At 42.5% G+C, this 21,032-nt stretch overlaps 1 pseudogene; it reads left to right on the top strand.

The window, feature by feature from the left end:
• The first annotated feature begins 1,075 nt into the window (after positions 1–1,075).
• On the top strand, positions 1,076–2,470 carry LOC140514338 (fructose-1,6-bisphosphatase 1 pseudogene; annotated as a pseudogene).
• Positions 2,471–21,032: the final 18,562 nt, after the last annotated feature.

Raw genomic sequence — 21,032 nt, forward strand, 5'->3', positions numbered from 1 at the left:
AGGAGGGAGTAATTAGAAGTAAACACTTTTGGGGAGGGACAAGATCAAAAGAGAGAATAGAATAAATGGGGAGCAGGATAGGATGGAGGGAAATATAGTTAGTCTTTCACAACATGACTTTTGTGGAAATCTTTTGCATGTATAACACATATTGAATTGCTTGCCTTCTCAGTGGGAATGTGTGGGAAGAGAGGAAGGGAGAGAAGTTGGAACTCAAAGTTTTAGAAACAAATGTTGAGAATTGCTTTTGCATGCAACTGGGAAATAAGAAATACAGGTAATAGGTTATAGAAATCTATCTTGCCCTACAAGAAAATAGAGGAGATGGAGATAAGGGAAGGGAGGGATGTGATAGAAGGGAGGGCAGATTGGGGGAAGGAGTAATCAGAATGCATGGTATCTTGGATGAGAGGAGGGGAGAGATGGAGAGAAAATTTGGAACTCAAAATCTTGTGGAAACAAAAAAATTAATTAATTTTTTAAAAAGAAAAAAATAACTTCACAGAAGCCTGAAAAAAAAAGACAAGATTTCCCTCTCTGTAAAGTGGGGATGATAGCACTTACTACCCAGGGTTGTTGTAAGGGTCAAATGAAATCATATTTGTAAGGGTACCACATGGTAAGTACCTAATAAATGCCTGTTCCTTTCCTTTCCCCGCCAATATCTAGTGCATGAAATCCTTCAGAGCAGGAGAGAAAGCCAGTCACCATAGGAGTCTAATTGAATAAAATTTTAGCTCGTGGGCACTCTAATTAACTGTCCTGGATGGAGACGAACTCAATCACTTTGGGTACAATCCAAGTCATGCCACCATCACAGGGAAACTCAAATTCCCTTCCTCTTGCAGAATGGAGCCTGGAACCTTAAGAAGTTCCTCTTAATATAAAAAGAGCTAATGATGCCACCTCCTGGAAGGAACAGAGAACTACAGGTAAATTAATGGGGCACAGAGAACCAACGGGCAGACTACAGGCAATTGATACCATCTACTGGAAGCTAACACTTAAGAAGAAGAAGAAATGATTTTTAAAAAATTAAGATTGAGGCTCCAGTGACTGACCAGAGCCCTGGGAGGTAGAGACTGGAGGCTCTCGCGCATACACGCGCACCGAGGCCAGCTCCGACTCCCTTCTCCAGCCCCTCCGGCTGCCTGCTGCACTCAGGACTTTTCTTGCCCTAAAGACATCCACCCTTCTGACCCAATCATGACCGACAAGTCTTTCTTCGACCGATGTCAACACCCTGACCCGATTCGTCATGGAGGAGGGGAGGAAAGCCAAAGGCACCGGAGAGATGACCCATTTGCTTAACAGCCTCTGCACCGCTGTCAAAGCCATCTCCTCTGCGGTGCGGAAAGCAGGCATAGCCAATCTGTATGGAATTGCTGGCTCTACCAATGTCACTGGTGACCAAGTCAAGAAGCTGGATGTTCTCTCCAATGATCTGGTTGTTAACATGCTAAAGTCATCCTTTGCTACATGTGTTCTTGTATCAGAAGAAAACAAGAACGCCATAATAATAGAGCCAGAAAAAAGGGGTAAATATGTGGTCTGTTTTGATCCTCTGGATGGTTCTTCGAACATTGACTGCCTTGCATCCATTGGAACTATTTTTGGCATTTACAGAAGGAATTCAACTGGTGAGCCTTCTGAGAAGGATGCTTTGCAGCCTGGCAGGAATCTGGTGGCTGCTGGGTATGCTCTCTATGGCAGTGCCACAATGTTAGTGCTGGCTATGGAATGTGGAGTCAACTGCTTTATGCTGGACCCGGCTATTGGGGAGTTCATTTTGGTTGAAAAGGATGTGAAGATAAAAAAGAGAGGCAATATCTAGTCTTAATGAGGGCTATGCCAGGGACTTTGATCCTGCAATCGCTGAATATATCCAGAAGAAGAAATTTCCCCAGGATAACACAGCTCCTTACGGTGCAAGATATGTGGGCTCCATGGTGGCAGATGTGCATAGAACACTGGTGTATGGAGGAATCTTTTTGTATCCAGCCAACAAAAAGAGCCCCAAAGGAAAGCTGAGACTCCTGTACGAGTGTAACCCAATGGCCTTTGTCATGGAAAAAGCTGGAGGACTGGCTACCACAGGAGATAAAGCTGTGCTGGACGTCATTCCCACTGACATCCATGAGAGAGCACCCGTGATTCTGGGGTCCCCGGATGATGTGAATGAAGTCCTAGAGATTTAAAAGAAGCATGCTTACAAGTGAAGATCTCATCTTCCCACATGGGCTGAGACATGAAAAAGAACAGGACCAAAGATCATAGTGAACTCTAACTTCCATGGCAGACCAACATCAAAGCAATTTTTTATTTCCCACAATCCTTTTGATATACCAAATACTGTATGGTGCTTTGGGCACCCTAACCAAAAGATAGTTTCCATAGGGTTACAAATGGTAAAGATATTTTGAGAGGTAGGGAAGCAAAAGATGAAATAAAATTGTTCTTCCTTAAAAAAAAAAAAAATTAAGATTGATATCACCTGCAAAGAGCTACAGGAGGAGCCACCACACGTAGAACAAGAGGTGAACCCTGCTGGAAACTCAGTCCAAGATTGTCTATAAAGAGAGGTAAGCTTCACAGGTTGCTGGGAATGGTTTGCTTTTTGGCGGATGGTTTTGGGGTTTTTTGTTTTTGTTTTTGTTTTTGTTTTTTTTATTAAAGGCGCCATACGTTGAGTAACTACTTATAGAGGCCTATTCACCAAATAGGCATTATCTCACTCAAAGTGAAAAAACCTTATCCTAAAAGGGCCAGTGTCTCTCATTGCATCCTGGGCCATCTCCAGTCATCCTGATGAATATCTGACCACTGAACGAAGAAGGCCCTGAAGAGGAAAGTGAGGCTGGTGACCTTGCACAGCCCTCCCTCACTAAAATCTGAGTCAACTGCAAGTCATGTCATCATCTCCCTGATGTCATAGTCCTCCTCAAGAAGGAAAGACAAACACAACCAACAACCTGTTGAAGTCTCCCATGAGCTTGGATGGAGGGTTTTGTTTACTGTCTTTTTCATCCTCAAGTTTTGTAAACAGTGTGCTTGTAAGGGGAATTGGTGACCACTGTTGAGGTAATGGTACATAATAGCATTTCCAGATTTCCTGGGCTGGGGCAACCAGCCAGAGAACTAAAAATTCACCTGGGCCCTTCTGGTTCTACTGATAGCTATAGAATACTCTAGAAGGAGCAATTCTCTCAACTCCCACTTACTCCTAGTGACTTCCCTCCCACCTGGCTTCTCACCTGGACTTCATCATTGACTCCAGACTCATCTTCCAGTAAGATCAAATCAATTCTGAAATTCACATCTCCTCAGTACTCTGCCCCTTGGGGATTGGAAAGGGTGATGAGTGGACTTAGGAAAGTTCCTACCAGATCCTTTATCCTGGGAGGGGGCCCACAGCAAACACACCCTCCTCCCATTTTCATTTTCCTTTTGTATGTTTTCTTCCCCCATTAGATTGTAAGTTCCTTGAGCTCAAAATAAGGTTAAAAAAAACTATATGAATGTTAGCTATTAAGATAATTTTGACTTGTAGGGGGCCTTAGACGACACTTTGAAAATCACCGCTCTACCAATTGCCCTAAAATCTATTACGAGGATTTTTTAAATTCAATCTGGGGTGCAGGGCCATTTCTCTTGGATGTCTGGCTGACTGAAGGCTGATTCCTGTTAATATTAACTTTACCTGGCTAAAATTTGACTCGATTCATGGAATGATAATATTAAGGGAAGATTTTTGATGTTCCTGAGATAAGAAGTCAAAAAGGAGCTGCAACAAGTCATTTATCTTGCTCTATTTTTGTGGAATGATCCTCCTGGCTCTCAGCCTTTGGCTAACTTTAATGACATTGGAGAAACACAAGATAAGGATTGACCAGGACTGTGTGAGTTTTATGGCCCAAGAGACATAAACGTGGTTCTATGTTTAAACAAAATTACTCACCTGTCTCTGATGCAGTACTTCTCTATAAGAAGCTTGTTCTACACCCCAGTCTTGGTTCAGGATTATTTTTCTGAGTCCTGAACCTAAAGAAAACCTAGGTTTTCAATTCCCAATCCTTACTCCTGGCTCTGCCCTTCAGGATCAAAGGAGACAAGGCTAATTCCCATTCTGTGGTCAGCCTTTCAAGTACATGATGACAGCCATCACCCATCCCCAGCTGCCCACCTCCAAGGTCCAATTCCATGCTGCCATCTTGACTCCTCTCTTCTAGCTACCCCCCCAACTTGGCAAACAACCTCCTCTCTAAAACTTGACTCCCAGAATTGAACACAATGCTTGAGATCTAGTCTGACCTGGACAGAGAACAATGGGACCTTCACCTCCCAACTCCTGAACGTGTTGCATCCCTTAACACAGTTTAAGAGCATTGTATCTTTTTTAGCTACTATATAAAAATGTTTACTTATACTGACCTTTGTTGTTGTATTTCAATCATGTCTGACCCTTTGTGACCCCATTTGGAATTTTCTTGGCAAAGTGACGAGTGGTTTGCCATATCCTTCTCCAGTTCATTTTACAGATGAAGAGCTGAGGCAAACAGGGTTAAGTGACTTGCCCAGGGTCACACAGTTAGTAAGTATCTAAGGCCAGATTTGATCTCAGGAAGATGAGTCTTCTTGACTCCGGACCAGGCACTCTATTCACTGTGCCACCTAGCTGCCTGTTACATTGACCTTCTGCTAAAATCAAAATAAAACAAAAAACAGATCCTTTGCAGACTAATTGCTATCTCCCCATGGTCCTATTCTGTATTTTTGACATTGGCTTTTAAAGCCAAAGTTTGTCTTCACATTTATTTCTAATACATTTCTTTCCTATTCAGTCGGATGTTCTAAGCCATTGAGATCTTTTTGGATTCTGATTCTGTCATCCAATGTGTTAGTTTAGTATTACTAAGCACCAAACAGACTGATGAAGTCATGTGGGTCTTCCCTTTACTTATGCTTTTCAAACCTAAATAGAAAGGAGCCACTAAGCCATAAGTAAAGATTACTACAAGCAGCATATTGACTTAGAAAACCACATGTTAACATTATCTATATACTCTTTTTTTCATTTATTTTCTTAAATATTCCTAATTACATTTTAATCTGGCTCAGCTACACTCTGGAGCATTGCAGGCAGGAATTCAGGGGTGGGCTGGGTGCTTGACAGCTCTTAACCTAGAGGACTTAATCCTTTCAGTTCCAGAGTCCTGCCATCTGGGTTGATGAGTACCTCTGATGACTCATCCTCTAGACCAGCAACCCACCAACCATATTATCACTTGGAATAGGGACCATGCCCTGGAGGACTCAACCCTGTTAGGTTGGGAACTCCCACCGTGCACTGAGTGGTGAGCGGCTCATGTGGCTCATCACAACCAGGAGGCTAAGGATGCCCTGGTCATATTTTTCCCCTTTACTTCCCAGACATCTTCTCACCAGACACCTCGCCCTTGTCCTGTCCTGACACCCATTACCCAGTAATGAAAACACAATCAAGTCAATACTACAATTGTTATGGGATAGAGTATCTCATTCTACTCCCTTATGGTTCCACTAACCATCTCTAGAACTTTCCAAGCCAAAATATCATTCCCTGGCTGCCATTTCCCTATCTCTCCTATTAGAATATAAGTATCTGTAAGTATCTAGAGGGCAGGGACTGTATTTATTTTTAGCATTCAAATACCCAGCACCATAGCCTAGTGTTTGGCACTTATTGAGTGCTTATAAATGCTTTCATTCCTTCATTCATCTAACTGGAGATCAAGGGCACCATTTAATTAATTAATTAAAGTCACTACAGAAGGTAATAGTTTTGGTTGAAGATTGTCTCTGGAGACACTTACTTTGAAAAATGGAAAATCAAGTTGCTTAACATGAACTTGGACATGCCAACCTTAGATAATCCCCTCCACACACTGTTCTCTTTGCCTCCTGTTGACAGGAGCATTTTCATCCATTTTATAAAAGCACTTTGTGTTCCCCAGATAAAAGGAGACACAGAAGTTCTGAGTAATGCATCACATGGCTCTGTCTGGGAAGGAATGTACTCTTCTGATCAGAAAATCCAAAGTGAATTTTAAGCTTCAGGATTGTCACACTATGTAAAGTGATGAGATCAAATGAAAATGTTGGGGAGGATGGGAGGTTTCAGTACTAGAAAAGGTCCCACCAGTGAAGGGGACTTGGACAACTCCCAACTCCACTCATTTTGGATTCCCTGTCTTCTCCATCATACCCTGGACTTTGCCCACCCCCTTTCTGGTTTTCTTTTGTGAATTATCTTCCTTTATCAGATGGTAAGGTCCTTGAAGGTAGGGACTATCTTTCTTTTCAATCATTTATTTATTTATTTATTTATTCATTCATTCATTCATTCATTCATTTATTTTCAAGCACTTAGCAAAGGGTTGGGAATATATGAATAAGTGTTTATTGACTATCAATAAACTTTCTCCCTGGAACAATCTCCTGACCTGTCATCCATTCCTGGATCTCATAATCCTTCACTGGCCCAGAACTTGCTTACAAATCCATAAGACTATTCCCACTCCCTCATTTGTTCCTGGTCACCATCCCCAGGTTCCCATTGACATAGTACAATCCATTCCCAGGACCTTTCTTCACCTTCCTTCTGCTTCCCTCCCACCTCTAGTCAAGTATAGATGGGGTTTATGGGTAAAGTCCAGATATTCTGAAAGATGAGGTACATCTCCTGGTGGGACCACAAAAACCAGCTCTGTAATCACATCATATGCCACACTTTACATGGGAAACACCTACTTGATTGTTGTTCTGGAAGACCAAAGACCTCAGGAGTGTGATGTCTTGACTTGCAAGTGAATTGGATTTGAGTGAGGCAGAGCTATGTAAGGTCATCAGTCTCATTCTCTCCTCCAGGGTCATCTGAGTCCAGTGGCAAGACATAGGTCAGGTTGACTGGTAATGGACTTCCACCTAGGATTACTAGTAATGTGGACAGTGCCACGATGTTTATACCACAAGTCAGCTAAATTTGCCTCAAGCAAGACCCGGAGTCAGGAAGACTCAGCTTCCTGAGTTCAAATCCAGCCTCAGACACTTACCCTAGGCAAGACACTTAACCCTGTTTGCCTCAGTTTCCTCATCCATAAAATGAGCTGGAGAAAGAAATGGCAAACCACCCCAGTATCTTTGCCAAGAAAACCCCAAATGGGGTCACAACGAGTCACACATGACTGAAAATCAACTGAACAACAACAAAAAAACCAAAATTCTGTTATAACTCTGTTATAACTCTGCTCCTATCCCCAAGAAGTTTCTGGGTTTCCTCCCAGTGTAACAACCAGTACAGGGCCTTTAGGCAATGTTGGAGCTGACAGCAGCTATCAACAGGAAGTGGGAAGGAAGTGGTCAACTGACCCTCCCAGTGTACATAGACAATGCCATTGTGGAAACACTGGGCTGCCAGTGTTTTTCACAGTCATTTCTCTTGGGAATCATAACCTGCTATTGCCCTGTGACCCTACCCAAGGGACTTCCTCTGGAAATCATCTCTACTGGAACCACTGCCAACAGAACTTTCATTCTCAAACTTCAGGTTCCCTTCCCTTCTAAGCTGATTTCAATGTCCCTAAGGAACATACTAAGTTAGCTAGATCTAGAGAGTCTTCACCCTACTTAGAACACCTCCATTTTAATTTGATCTATGTAGTTGGATTTCTAACAATAGTTACGTGTGACTTTCAGTTTCACATGTTAAAATTGGTTTTCTCCAATTAGTTTTTCTGCATTCTAGCTTTTTGTAGCCATCCATCCCACACTTTGGCAGTTGTATAGAGCGTGGGATGGACAAGAGAGAGACTGGAGACACAGAAACAGTTAGAAAAATATTGCAGCCGTACATGTGAGAGGTGACAAAAGCCAGCTAAATGGGAAGAAGGGGGTAGATTGAAGAGATTTCCAATCAGCAAGACTTAGCAAATGATTGGATGGGATGAGGCTGAATGGGAGGTCTAGGATGACCCTGGAATTATGACCATGGGAGACAGGAAGTATGTTGGTACCAACGGTACTGCTTCTCTCTCTGAGAATCTCACTGGAATTAGGGCAATATAGTTTTTACATGATTTCTACTTAGATGTCTAGTTTCCTGGTGAAAAAATTGGGCTCCTCTCGAGTCTAGTTTTTTAGTAACCATGCACATTGAATTGTAATTCTGTGGGTGGGTGGGTAGGGGTAAGGGGGGGTATATTACAATGGGGGCAGTTAGTCAGTGCAGTGAATAGAGTGTTGGGCCTAAAGTCAGGAAGACTCATCTTACAGAGTTCAAATCTGGCCTCAGACACTTACCATCTGTGTGACCCAAGGCAAGCCATCTCACCCTGTTTGCCTCAGTTTCCTCATATGTAAAAGGAGCTGGAGAAGGAAATAGCAAACCACTCTAGTATCTTTGCCAAGAAAACTTCAAATAGGGTCACGAAGAGTCGGACAAATAATTGAAAAAACTGAACAACAATAAAATATTACAATGATATTATATTGGCGAAACATGCATGCCATGGTTGATAAAGGTCAGTCAGGCAATGGATCAGTAAGTATTTAATAATGACTCATATGCTGGGCACTGTCCTAGGCACTGGGGATCCAAAGAATGAAATAATCCCTACTCAAAAGTAGCTTACATTCTATCAGAGGGATACAAGAAGGACGTTAAAAAGTACATAGCATAAATACAAAGTTTATAATATGTAAATATAGGTAAAGTAGTGAAATAAAGTATTCAGGGAGGGAGGGCAATAAGCATTTCTGTAGGGTCTGTGTTCCAGGCACTGCGCCGAACACTTCATAGTTATGCCATTGAATCTTTACCCTACAAGGCAGGTGCTATTATTATCCCCATTCTACAACTGAGGAAACTGAGGGAGACAGGTTAAGTGACTTGTCCAAGATCCCTCGGCTAGGAAGTGTCTGAGGCTGGATTTGAACTCTGGTCTTCCTGACTTGGGTCCAAAGCTCTAACACCCTGTGTCTTCTCCATTTAGAAGGATCAGGAAAGGTTTTATAGCTGCATTTAATGGGAAAGGGTGACTCTGGGAGTGAGTTCTAGGCATGGGGATGGCCATGCACAAAAATAGGAGATGCAGTCACCAGTACAGAGGTTAGTCTGGTTAGTCCTGCAGAGGGCAGGAGAAAGCTGCAACGCAGCTGGACAGATAGATTGTTGTTTGCGCTATGCACCCATGCCCGACTCTTTTTGGCAAAGATATTGGAGTGGTTGGTCTGCCATTTCCTTCTCCAGCCCATTTTACAGATGAGGGAACTGAGGCAAACAGGGTTGTGTGACTTAACCAGATTCACACAGCTAGGAAGTGTCTGAGGCCAGAAATGAACTCAGATGTTCCTGACTCCAGGCCTTGAACTCTGACCACTGCACCACCTAGCTGCTTAAAATAGGTTGAGCCAGAATTTTAAAAGCTTTAAAACCTAACCAGAGGAGTTGACGTTTTATCCTAGAAGAAGAGCAGCCCCTAAAATTCACTGAGGAGAGCCACATGGTCAGCTCTGTCCTCTGCAGCAGTGTGGGAAGAGACCTGGGATAGGGCCACCAGGTAAGAGGCAGCTTCACTGATCCAGGTGAGAGCTGTTAAGTAACTAAAGGCATGTGTTATGTATGGTCACCAGATGGCACTCTGGACACACAAGAATCTGACTTGCCTGTGCAGAAGTTGATCTACTCCCTTCTCCATCTTACCTCCTCCCCAATAAAGGGCTATTGATATAATCTGGAATATTCCTCAGAATTGACCAAAATATAATATACCTCTCATCTGTACTCTTTGAGTCCCCTCCCAAGGAACAGAGTCTTCCTCCCTTTTCATTAAAGTTAAAATTCAACAATTCACTCTAAAAATATTTTATTGCTATATTTTGGAGTTACATCCCATTCATTTCCAAATATATTACTCTCCCTTTCCCCAAAGATCCATCCCTTGAAACATAATAAAAATGGAGAGAAAGGGAATAATTGCAGCAAATCTAACCCATATAGCAGCCGAGCCTAGCAGTGTATGCAACGTTTCACACACATTGGTCCCCAACCCTGCAAAGAAGAGAAGTAGGTAAATTTTCTCATCTTTGCTTCAGGGCCAAGTCTGGTCATTACGACTACACAAAATGTGGTTGTTGTTTTGTGTATTTTTAATGTGAAATGACCCTTGAAGTTGTGTCCAGTCTCAAGTGACTGGCTGTAGCCATATTGTCTGACGTATGTATCTCTTGTCTGTTGTCTCCTGCCTGTACTCTCCTGAACCAACTCTTCCCCCAAGAAATGAAGTCTTCGATTCTTCCCCAACTGTCTCCAACTTTCTCTTAGTCTCATAGACTTATCTACTCCAAGGCTCAACTTATTACCCACCACCACTAGAAACTACCCCACCCCCTAGGCATGGCCAGTTGCTTTTTTAGGCTTCTTTTCATTTCATCAGAGAAAGATGTCTGCACTCATAAAGTGATAATGGTGTTAACACCTGATGAATCCTTTAATTCCCCATCGTTTGATTACACTCAGTGAGTATATCAGCAGTCTGGAGTAAGGGACCAAATGTCCCAACAGCTCTGGGAAGGAGGCACTGCACATATTATTACAGATTAGGTTACTCAAACCCAGAGAAATCAATTGGCTTATGAACTCTGGAGAACTGTACTGAGTAATCCCATCCTGGAGAAATGAAAAGGAAACAGACCTTCCTCCTCTTGGGAAAGGTGGGGATGTGGTCAACCTGGTGACTGTGTCAGCTTGGCTTTTCTTGTTATACTGAAGGGGTTCAGTGGTGGGGGCTGGGATCACAAGTGAAAAAACCGAAGGCAACAATATAACTTAAATCAATAAGAAATTTAAGTGACTTAAACTTAAATATGGCCAAAAATTGCAGAAGATGAACAGCCAGCCACTCACCACGCACCATTCAATTGCCAGAAACTGGGGAGAGAAGGGAGGCAGCATGTGCCTCACAAGTCAAAATAGTGCTACCATCTTGACCATCCTCATCCCTCAATGAATGGACAGTCCAGGACCCTGAACCCAAGAGCAGTGCTTCCAGCCCAGCACCCTCAGCCATCACCCTAGGAAGAACCCTGGAGAGATATAGCCTGGCCACTACTAAGGCAGTTGTTAAAGCCTCAGTAACTGGAGACCCAGAAAGGAACATCGAAGTCCTTGTCTCCACCGCATGGTTCAACATCAGAAATGCATGATTTTTATCAATGGAAATGATGGTTAAGGAGGTATAACCATCTACTTTGATTGCCGCTCATTAAGGACCTTGGGGCCTTCCCAGGTGGCTTGCAGCTGAAATCTCCACATTAGAAAGCGAGCTCTTTGAGAGGATGCACTGCCTTCCTTTTCTAGGGCTCAATAATAAATTCCTTATTCATTCATTTGTTCATTCCCTCCCCTTATCATCCATTCAAATTCTTCAAAGTTCATATTACATATATATTTATAAGTACATGTATTTATAAATTTATAGTCATGCCCAACTGGATCAAAGTTCAAAGATTCAGAGCCAGAAGGTATTTATAGGTCACCTAGTCCTGCTTTCCCCTTTAGATAAGGAAACTGAGGCCCAGGACAAGTATGTGATTTACCCAAGGCCACAAAGCTAATACTTTGTATTCCTTGTACTTTGCATACAGTAAGTGCCTCATAAATGGATTATTTATTTGAGATTTGAACCCAGGATAGCTAGAACTTATGATTCTTTCCTTCAGGGCAAGCAAAGTTGGCAGGAATTCTGAAATTTCCCAAGAGCACCATGAACACCATGGGATGTCTGAAATATCACATGACACAGACACAGGCAAATTGTAATGATGAAAGACTGAGACTGCAAAGAACTTAGATATTTCAAAAGCTCTGTGAGTCTAGGTCCTGACAGATGCCAATCCCAGGCCTTCCCGGCCTTATTAGCTTTTCTTCATGAGTGGTAACCAAAAATTTCTGTCCACTGCAGGTTAGCTAGCCTTCTGGTAATGAAATGTATTTGTACTTAGCTAGGGCTGTCAGCAGAGGATAGATGGGCCATCTACCCCCGGGCTGATTACTGAGACCCTTCCAGCACTGGACCAGCCAGAGCTTGCTTTAGACTGGGCTAGTCATTCCTCACAGCAACATGGTATTTGGGGAGGATTTGAGTAATGACAACCACAACAAACCCTCAGTCAGGGGTGCCTCAAAGCTATAGCCAGGTTCCAGGCATGGTTTGGGTAGGCAGGTATTTGAGTGCTCAAAATCCTCACTGTTCTCCTTCTACCTAGTCAAACCATAGGCAACATTAACCCAAAGCAAAATTTAATAAATATCTAGACATAAACAAGGCAGCACCTTCTTCCAAAGGTTCCCATGCAACAAGTAGGGAAGGGATCTAGTCTTTCACTCCTAAAACTGAATCCCACCTAGACCATCTCTGCGTCTTCAGCTGGTCCTTATTTCAGGGAGATGGTGAATGGAGTTCTGGGCCTGGACTCAGAAAGACTCACCTTTGTGAGTTCAAATCCATCTTTAGACAGATTACTAGCTGTGTGAAAATGGTTGTCACTTAGCCCTGTTTGCCTCGATTTCCTCTTCTGTCAAATAAGCTGGAGAAGGAAAAGGCAAACCAACCACTCCAGTATCTTTGCCAAGAAAACTACAAAAGTGGTCACAAAGAATAGGATATGATTGAATGGACTTCTCTGGTCTGCTGGTCTCCTTTATCCGTTGACTGCCCACTACTGGTTGCCTGTGGAGCTACTATTCTCCCCAAGCTCTTCCCTAAAAGTTTATTTTTTAAGCCTAACCCAGAGTCTGAGGTGATTTCATCTCATTTTGTGAGAGTAAATCTGTCTCGATTCAACTCCTTTACTTCCTCCAGCAGCATCTCCTTCAGTCCATCCTAGTAACTGGCTTGCAATGAGTTCCTGTGATGTCCCTGGGACCTGCAAATTATCCTAGAGCTTAATTGTGCAAGGTGGTGCAGGGGAGGTGGAGCTGGAAGGCCTTTGCTCCACATTCCTGCTGTTGCTGTGGTCCTTCAGTCAAGGCCAACTCTTCATGACCCCATTTGGAGTTTGCTTGGCAGAGATACCAGAGTGGTTTGCCATTTCCTTCTCCAGCTCATTTTACAAATGAGAAACTGAGGCAAACAGAGGTTAAGTGACCTATCCAGGGTCACACAGCTAGTAAGTGTCTGAGACCAGATTTGAACTCAGATCTTCCTGACTGCCAGCCGGGAGCTCCATCCACTGTGCCACCTAACTGTCCTCTACATTCCTGTAGTGACACCTAATTCACTACACAAACACAGAACAGAAAAAGTCAGTCTTATTCACCAACATGTCATTTTAACACCTCCTGGGGATTAGGACCCCTTATTTTGATCATCCTATGACATAGCTTAAAGGATCTATCTGATCATACTTAACTGTAGACATGGTACAGTCTGGTGTCCTACATACACAGAGTACTCTTTTTCATTTCTAGCTTATTGAATATCTGGAAGTCAACATTATCTAATTTATTGATACCTCAATTTTTCCATTAGCAAATTAGGTGCAGAGAACATAATTGTGACCCAGTATCTACTTACTCCCTGTGCATAGAGGGAGAAAGCAGCCTTTGTACTGGCCACTCAACGTGCCAATCACATAGAATACAGGGAGGACAACCCTAAGCCTATCTTGGGAAGGCCCAAGGGAAGAGAGACTCCATCCAGAGATTTCTGGGGCACCAAAGTTCCACAGAGCATTCCATAAATTCTGCCCTAAGGTTCCACATCCTTGACTTTCACAGGGCCTGAATTTCTTCCTCTGGTAGGTCTGGATTTCTCAGTCCTCATTTGCCACTCTACCACCACACCTGCTGCCACCAGCCCTATCTCAACAACAAACATTTATCAGGTGGCACCTCTTGTACAAGGCTCAGTGCTGTTTGCTCACCTCTCACCTGCCCCGCTAAGTCAGTAACCCCTTCCTTCAGCCCTGCTCCAGAAACTTGCCTATGAAATCTTTCCCTCTGGCAATCTCAGCAAACTTCATCCTGGACACAGAGGGCTCTACATTAAAGGAAAATCCTTTTCTTTCAGCATCTCAAGATACCAGTTTGCATTTTCTGAAGGACAATATCAGAGATAGATATATATGACTCTCCCCACCACTCCCCTGCCATCCCAGGCTCACTCAACCAATTCATGATGGCATTAGCAGGTTGTGTCCTTGGAGGATTAGCTGTTGCTATTTTCAAGACTTAGAGGTAATGCTGTGGCTGTCTATCCTCCTAGCATTCACTCATGAGCCCCAACTCATGTGCCTGCCTTTAACAACCAGACAGTAGACTCAGTGCTTTAACAAAAGCATTTATTCAAATAGTATAGCAAGAATGTAGTTACAAAATATTTCTCTCTGAATTGGAGATATAATCCCTCACAATGATACACAAAGTTTATGGAAAGAAAGGCAGGCATGAACTTAAAGTAATATGGTAGTAAAGTACACATATATCCATGTCAGCTCACAACTCCATAAGCACGAGGCCTCCATGATGATTCTTTTGCCCAAAGGTCTTCATGAAGTTTGCTGTAAGGAATAAGATCAGTGATGGAGAAATCAGTCTACAATTCAAGTCAACTGGCTCCTCACAAGTGATGACATCTCCTCATAGGGTTCAATGTCTTAGCTGGATTGCTGATCCATTGTTAGGATAGGTTAAGTGGGTCATTCATAGGCATGGGGTCCTCAGCAGACTTGACTGTTGCTGGACTGGACCAGGCGGGCTACCCTGCTCTTCTGCTGGGCAGTGGGTTCTGGATGGTGCTATCCTGGTCAAGCAGCCACTAGACAGAGACTGCTAGATAAGGCTGTCCAGACCTCTCTGTCATCAGGCAGCTATTGCCAGACAGAACTGAGGTTCCAAGCAGTTCGAAGAGGAAAGACTTCTACCAGACTTAGGCTAATGATAACCTAACTTTCTGAAAGATTGCAATAACCTTCTAGCCAAAGAATCAACCAAGTCACAGGCCAGAGGTGAAGCTTGCAGCCACCCAGGAAGTCTAGCAGAATCTATTGACCCATCCAGCAGAGACACTGCACCCTGTGAAGAGTGCAATACCCAAGAGACCTGCTTGGCCCAGCCCAGTCCAGCATTAGGTTGACCCATTCACAGCTAAAATTCTGTTCCCTGAAAAGAGCCAGCCCAGCTGAGAAACTGAGCAAGTTGTCCATCACTGAACCCACAGAGAATTTCCATACAGACATCGTGGAGAGAGAAAGGCCATGGAGGCTCAGCATTTCTGGAATTCTACATTGCCTTGACCACATAGGCTCCATTCATATGCCACTCAATTACCTTGTATTTGTTTGTGCTCACCCTCCTCACCATAGTCTTGGAGTTTACTTGTGGGAGAGTGCACCCCATTTTCCATGGAATGCTTGGTTTGTTACTGCTGTCCTCATAATCAAAAACCCACCTTCAAGATGGGATTGGTCCACTTGGTCATGGGACATTCAATTGTCAATACTCCCTGCAATTTCAGGCCATTTTCTATGAAATGGAAGGCTCTTGGCTATGGAGTCAAGGGACTCATTCCACAGAAGCATGTCTGAGACTATATTTCTATTCTCATTGCCTTTTCACCCTGCAATTGTCTGACTTTTTGTGACCCATGCCAGGCCATGGTCAATGGAATCATGAATAATCAGACTTGACTGAATGACTGAACAACCACAAGTCTGACTTGGCCCACTTCATACAGTCATGTAAAAATCGATTAGGCTCATCGGTTGCTACCTGAAGGACTTTTGTAATTAATCAGTTCTGACATTTTCTATCACCTTGCAAAGCATGTTAGATGCATAATCTCATTGATACCTCTTAACAACCCTGTGAGAAAAGAATGGCAGATTTTATTGTTTCCATTTGGCCCAAACACCGAAAAATGAGATTTGTTTTCTGTAATGAGGTACATATCCTTTGAATACAAGAGCATCCAAAAAATATGAGATATCACCTTTCTTTAGTGTAGAGAACTTCATCCAATGAACCATACTGCAATCCAATGAAGGGTGTGCCGGTTAAATGACTTGGCCAGGATCATCCTTACAGTAAATATGAGACAGGATTTGACCTTAAGTGTTCCTGATGCCAACACACTATCTACTATGCCACTCTGTCCTGACTGGTCTTGGAAACTGAGTCTCAGAAAATAGAAGTGATCTGACTATTAAAAGAGTACTAGGGGGGCAGAGCCAAAATGGCGGAGTAGAAAGACGCATATACTCTAGCACTTTCCCCACAGCCCACAAAATACCTGTAAAAAATGACTCTCAACAAATTCTAGAGCAGCAGAAGCCACAGAACAACAGAGTGAAAGAGGTTTCCAGCCAAAGATAACCTGGAAGGCCAACAGGAAAGGTCTATCCCACAGGACACTGAGCAGAGTGGAGCCCAGCCCTGGCCATGAAGCACTGGGAGGAATAGGACCTGAACAGACCTCCTGGGCAGAGTTTCTACCAGGGAGGGTCCCAGACACCTCAACCCACAAGTGATAAAGAAATCTCCAAAGGTCAGTGTGGGAGGGCTTTCCTAGCTGAGCGAGAGGGGAATGGGGTTCCTCCAGCAACAGCCCCAGAAGACGGCAGCAGCAGACTGCAGGCAGCTATAGTGGCTGGGAAGCAACCTAGGTCCATTATACAGGCAGCTCAGCTTAAAGCCTCTGGTGGTAGGGAGCAGGTGATCTAAACTTCAGCCCTCAGTGATGGCCCCACCCCCACCCAAAACCCTGGGGAATCGCACAGCTGAGTCAAATCTCAGCCTTGAGAGAAGAGGAGGAGCAATAGGACCATCCTCTTGACAAAGGATTCAGAAGTCAAGTAACTGGTTGGAAAACCCCCAAAAAAGGGGAAAAAAATAAGACCATAGAAAGTTACTTTCTTGGTGAATAAGTGTCTCCTCCCATCCTTTCAGATGAGGAAGAACAAGGCATACTGTCAGAGGAAGTCAAGGCCTCTGCCTCCAGGGCCTCCAAAGTGAACTTAAACTGGGCTCAGGCAATAAAAGAGCTTGAAAATTGAGTTAGCAGCTTGCTAAAGGAGAACCAAAAAAATGCTGAGGAAAATGACACCTTTAAAAAGAGGCTAAATCAATTAGGAAAAGAGGTCCAAAAAACCCAATGAGGAGAAGGAGGCTTTAAAAAACAGAATTAGCCAAATGGAGGAGAAGGTTCAAAAACTCACTGAACAAAATAGTTCTTTGAAAGAGAGAATTGAGTTCAGGGAACTGAATGACTATGAGATAAACCAAGCAGTTAAAAAACAAAACCAAAAGTTTGAAAAAATAGAAGATAATGTGAAACATCTCATTGGAAAAACAACTGACCTGGAAAATAAATCCAGGAGAAACAATTTAAAAATTATGGGACTACCTGAAAGCCATGATCAAAAGAAGAGCCTAGACATTATCTTCTATGAAATTATCAAGGAAAACTGTCCTGATATTCTAGAACCAGAGGGCAAAATAAATATTGAAAGAATCCACCAATCACCTCCTGAAAGACATCTGAAAAGAAAAACTCCTTGGAATATTGTAGCCAAATTCCAGAGTTTCCAAATCAAGGAGAAAATATTGCAAGCAGCTAGAAAGAAACAACTTGAATATTGTGGAAATACAATCAGGATAACACAGGATCTGGCAGCTTCAACATTAAGGGATCGAAGGGCTTGGAATAGGATATTCCAGAAGTCAAAAGAACTGAGATGAAAACCAAGAATTACCTACCTAGCAAAACTGAGTATAATACTTCAAGGGAATAAATGGTCATTCAATGATATAGAGGACTTTCAAGCATTCATGATGAAAAGACTAGAACTGAAGAGAAAATTTGACTTTCAAACACAAGAATCAAGAGAAGCATGAAAAGGTAAACAGGAAAGAGAAATCATAAAAGACTTTCTAAAGCTGAACTGTTTACATTCCTACATGGAAGGATAAGATTTGTAACTCTTGAGACTTTTCTCAGTATTTGGGTAGATGGAGGGATTATATACACACACACACACACACACACACACACACAGAGTACAGGTTGAGTTGAATCAGAAGAGAGGATATCCACAAAAAATAAAATAAAGTAAAGTAAAAATTAAGGGATAAGGGAGGAAAATACTGGGAGGAGAAAGGGAGAAATGGAGTGGGGCAGGCTATAATTCATAAAAGAGATAAGAAAAATCTTGTTCAATGGAGGAGAAAAGGGAGAAGGGGAGAGGGGAAAAGTGAAGTTTACTCTCTTCACATATGGCTTAAGGAAGGAATAACATGCTCACATAATTTGGTATGAAAATCTAGCTTATACTACAGGAAAGTAGGGGAGGAGGTGACAAGTGGGGTGAGGGGAATGATAGAAGGGAGTGCAAATGGGAGAAGGGAGTAGTTAAAAATAAATACTTTTGGGAAAGGACAAGGTCAAATGAGAGAATAAAAATAAGAGGGGATAGAGTAGGATAGAGGGCAATACATATGATTATTATGGAAGTCTTTTGCAAAATGACACATATTTAGTCTGTATTGAATTGCTTGCCTTCTCAGTGGGGATGGGTAGGGAGGGAGGGAAGTTGGAATTCAAAGTATTAGAAATGAATGTTGAGAATTATTATTGCATATAACTGGGAAATAAGAAACACAGGTAATGGGGTATAGAAATCTATCTTGCCCTACAAAAAAAGAGAGAAGATGGGGATAAGGGAAGGGTAGGGTGTGATAGAAGGGAGAGTACATTGAGGGAAGGGGTAATTAGAATGCAAGGTATTAGGGGGTGGGGGGAAGGGAGAGATGGGGAGAAAAATTGGACATGTTACAAAGTGATGTAAAAGCAATTAGTATTAAAACAATTGGCTCAATTAATTATTGAGACTAAATCAAAGGCATCTTTAGTTTGGGGAAAAGAATTTTAGTCTAAGTTTCCTAGAGGCAGGTAACCTCTGGTAAAATTTGGCATTGATGGAAAAGTTTAGGTTTTAATGATAAATTTGATTTTATGATTGTTATTTAATCAGGAACTAGAACATGTTTAGAAAGGCATGTAAGCCACTTAAGACTTGCCTCAAAAGATGTTCCTTAGCCAATGTGAAATTATAGTCATATCTGAAACCTGGTTATTGGAACTTGCTATTTTAAGATTCTATGGGACTATTAACTGACTGTTCTTCTGAGTCTAACTTCAGGTATGGATAGCAAGAAAGGCTGTCTGAGCCTCCAATCCATGATGCCAGTAAGCCTGTGAGATACTGGTATGAACTACAAGAGGTGATCTCATGGGAAGGGTGGGAGAGAGGCTATTCAGCCTGTGCTGAGGTAGGATTCTCCTGACTCAGTTCCCCCACTGACATCTTGCAGACTTTAAGCCTGATTGAATGCAAATGGACAATCTACTCCTGCCTGGAATTGACATGAAGTTGGGGAGATATTGTTTCCCTGCAATGACCCTACTCTTATTGGCAATTTCTTATAGTCAAAAGGTTTGTAAGCTTAATACCATATCTATTAAATTATAGATTGTTGGTAGGGGAACATCCAAGGTTAAGTCTAAAATTAAACTATTAGGCTTAGGACTTTAGACCAACAACGATAAGTTAGGGTCCTTTAATTCTTAGTAATAGTGTGGAGACAATTAGGTCAAGGGCTTGTGAAGTTACCACACATAGTTATTATTTGTGTCTCAGTTGGTTAATGTTAAAAAAAAATTAATTTGTGGTCTATATTGTAAATGCTTTAAAAGAAGTATAACCTGACCAAAAGTTGGAATTGTTTTATGCAATATGAACTGTGTTAAAAATGAAAAATAAAAAAAAATTTAAAAAGAGAACTAGTATGTGCCAGGGGCAGGAATTGAATCTGAATTCCTGAGTCCAAGTCCAGCTCTCCATCATTTACACTACATTGTGTCCCTTGTGGATTATTACCTAAAAATCTCATAAGAATCTCTACCAAAATATTGATGACCATAAAAGATAGATAGACTTGTACCTGAGCCTACCGCCATCTTTTTCCTCCATCATGCCATGTGAAATTCTGGTCATAAATAATATTTCAATAAAATGACCAGGGTACTCTCAGCCAACTTGCAAAGATGAATATTCTGGGCAGAAAATGCTGGGTCTGATTCTTATTCAAGCTCAAATACCAACGTGAGTTAGAACGACCTGGGACCTGTTAGTGCCCAAAGGATCTCCCAATTCATCTTTCTGGATGTAGCCCCTCAAGGAGCTGCAAGGAAATCCATCTCTATTTATGAGAGGATGCTGAGACCGTCTGTCAACAATATTGCTTCTACAGGTTCCTATGGAAGGAGAATGAATGGGAGGTTGAGCAACAAAGTGGAAGGAACTCTGGATTTGTCGTCAAAGGGCCAGATTTGAGTCTTGGTTCTGCTCCTCAATTGCTGTGTGATTTTGACCAATTCATTTGCTACCCCCTCACCCCTGGCCTCAGTTCCTGCCTCTGTAAAAGAAAGAGATTGCTCTGGAAAGGACAGATGACACAATAAGGTGAAAATATCAAGAAAGAATGAGAGTAATGTAGGGAATGGAAAAATGCCAATGGAATGTTTGCTATTTAGCTCCCAGACTTAGAGGGGTCTCTCCTCTCCTCCTGCATCCACAGTCATTCAGTCAATGAACATCTATTAAGCCTACCAAGTGTCCAGCACTGTGCTAAGCCCTGGGGATACAAAGAGAGGCGAAAGATGGTCCCTGCCTTCAAGGAGGTTACAATATAACAGGAAAACAACTGTGTACAAACATATTATACATAGGATATGTATAGGAAACAATTAACATGGAGAAGGCACTAGAATTAAGAGAGACTGTGGAAGTGGGATTTTAGTTGGGACTTGAACGAAGCCAGGGGAGCCAGGGGATGAAGATGTGGAGGGAGAGCCAGAGAGAAAGCCTAGAGCTTGAGAGGTAGAGTGTCTTGTTCAAGGACAGCGTCCCTTGGTTGCACAGGGTGAGAGGTGAGT

This window comes from Notamacropus eugenii, chromosome 7 (genome assembly GCF_028372415.1).
Source record: "Notamacropus eugenii isolate mMacEug1 chromosome 7, mMacEug1.pri_v2, whole genome shotgun sequence".
Classification (NCBI taxonomy): Eukaryota; Metazoa; Chordata; class Mammalia; order Diprotodontia; family Macropodidae; genus Notamacropus; species Notamacropus eugenii.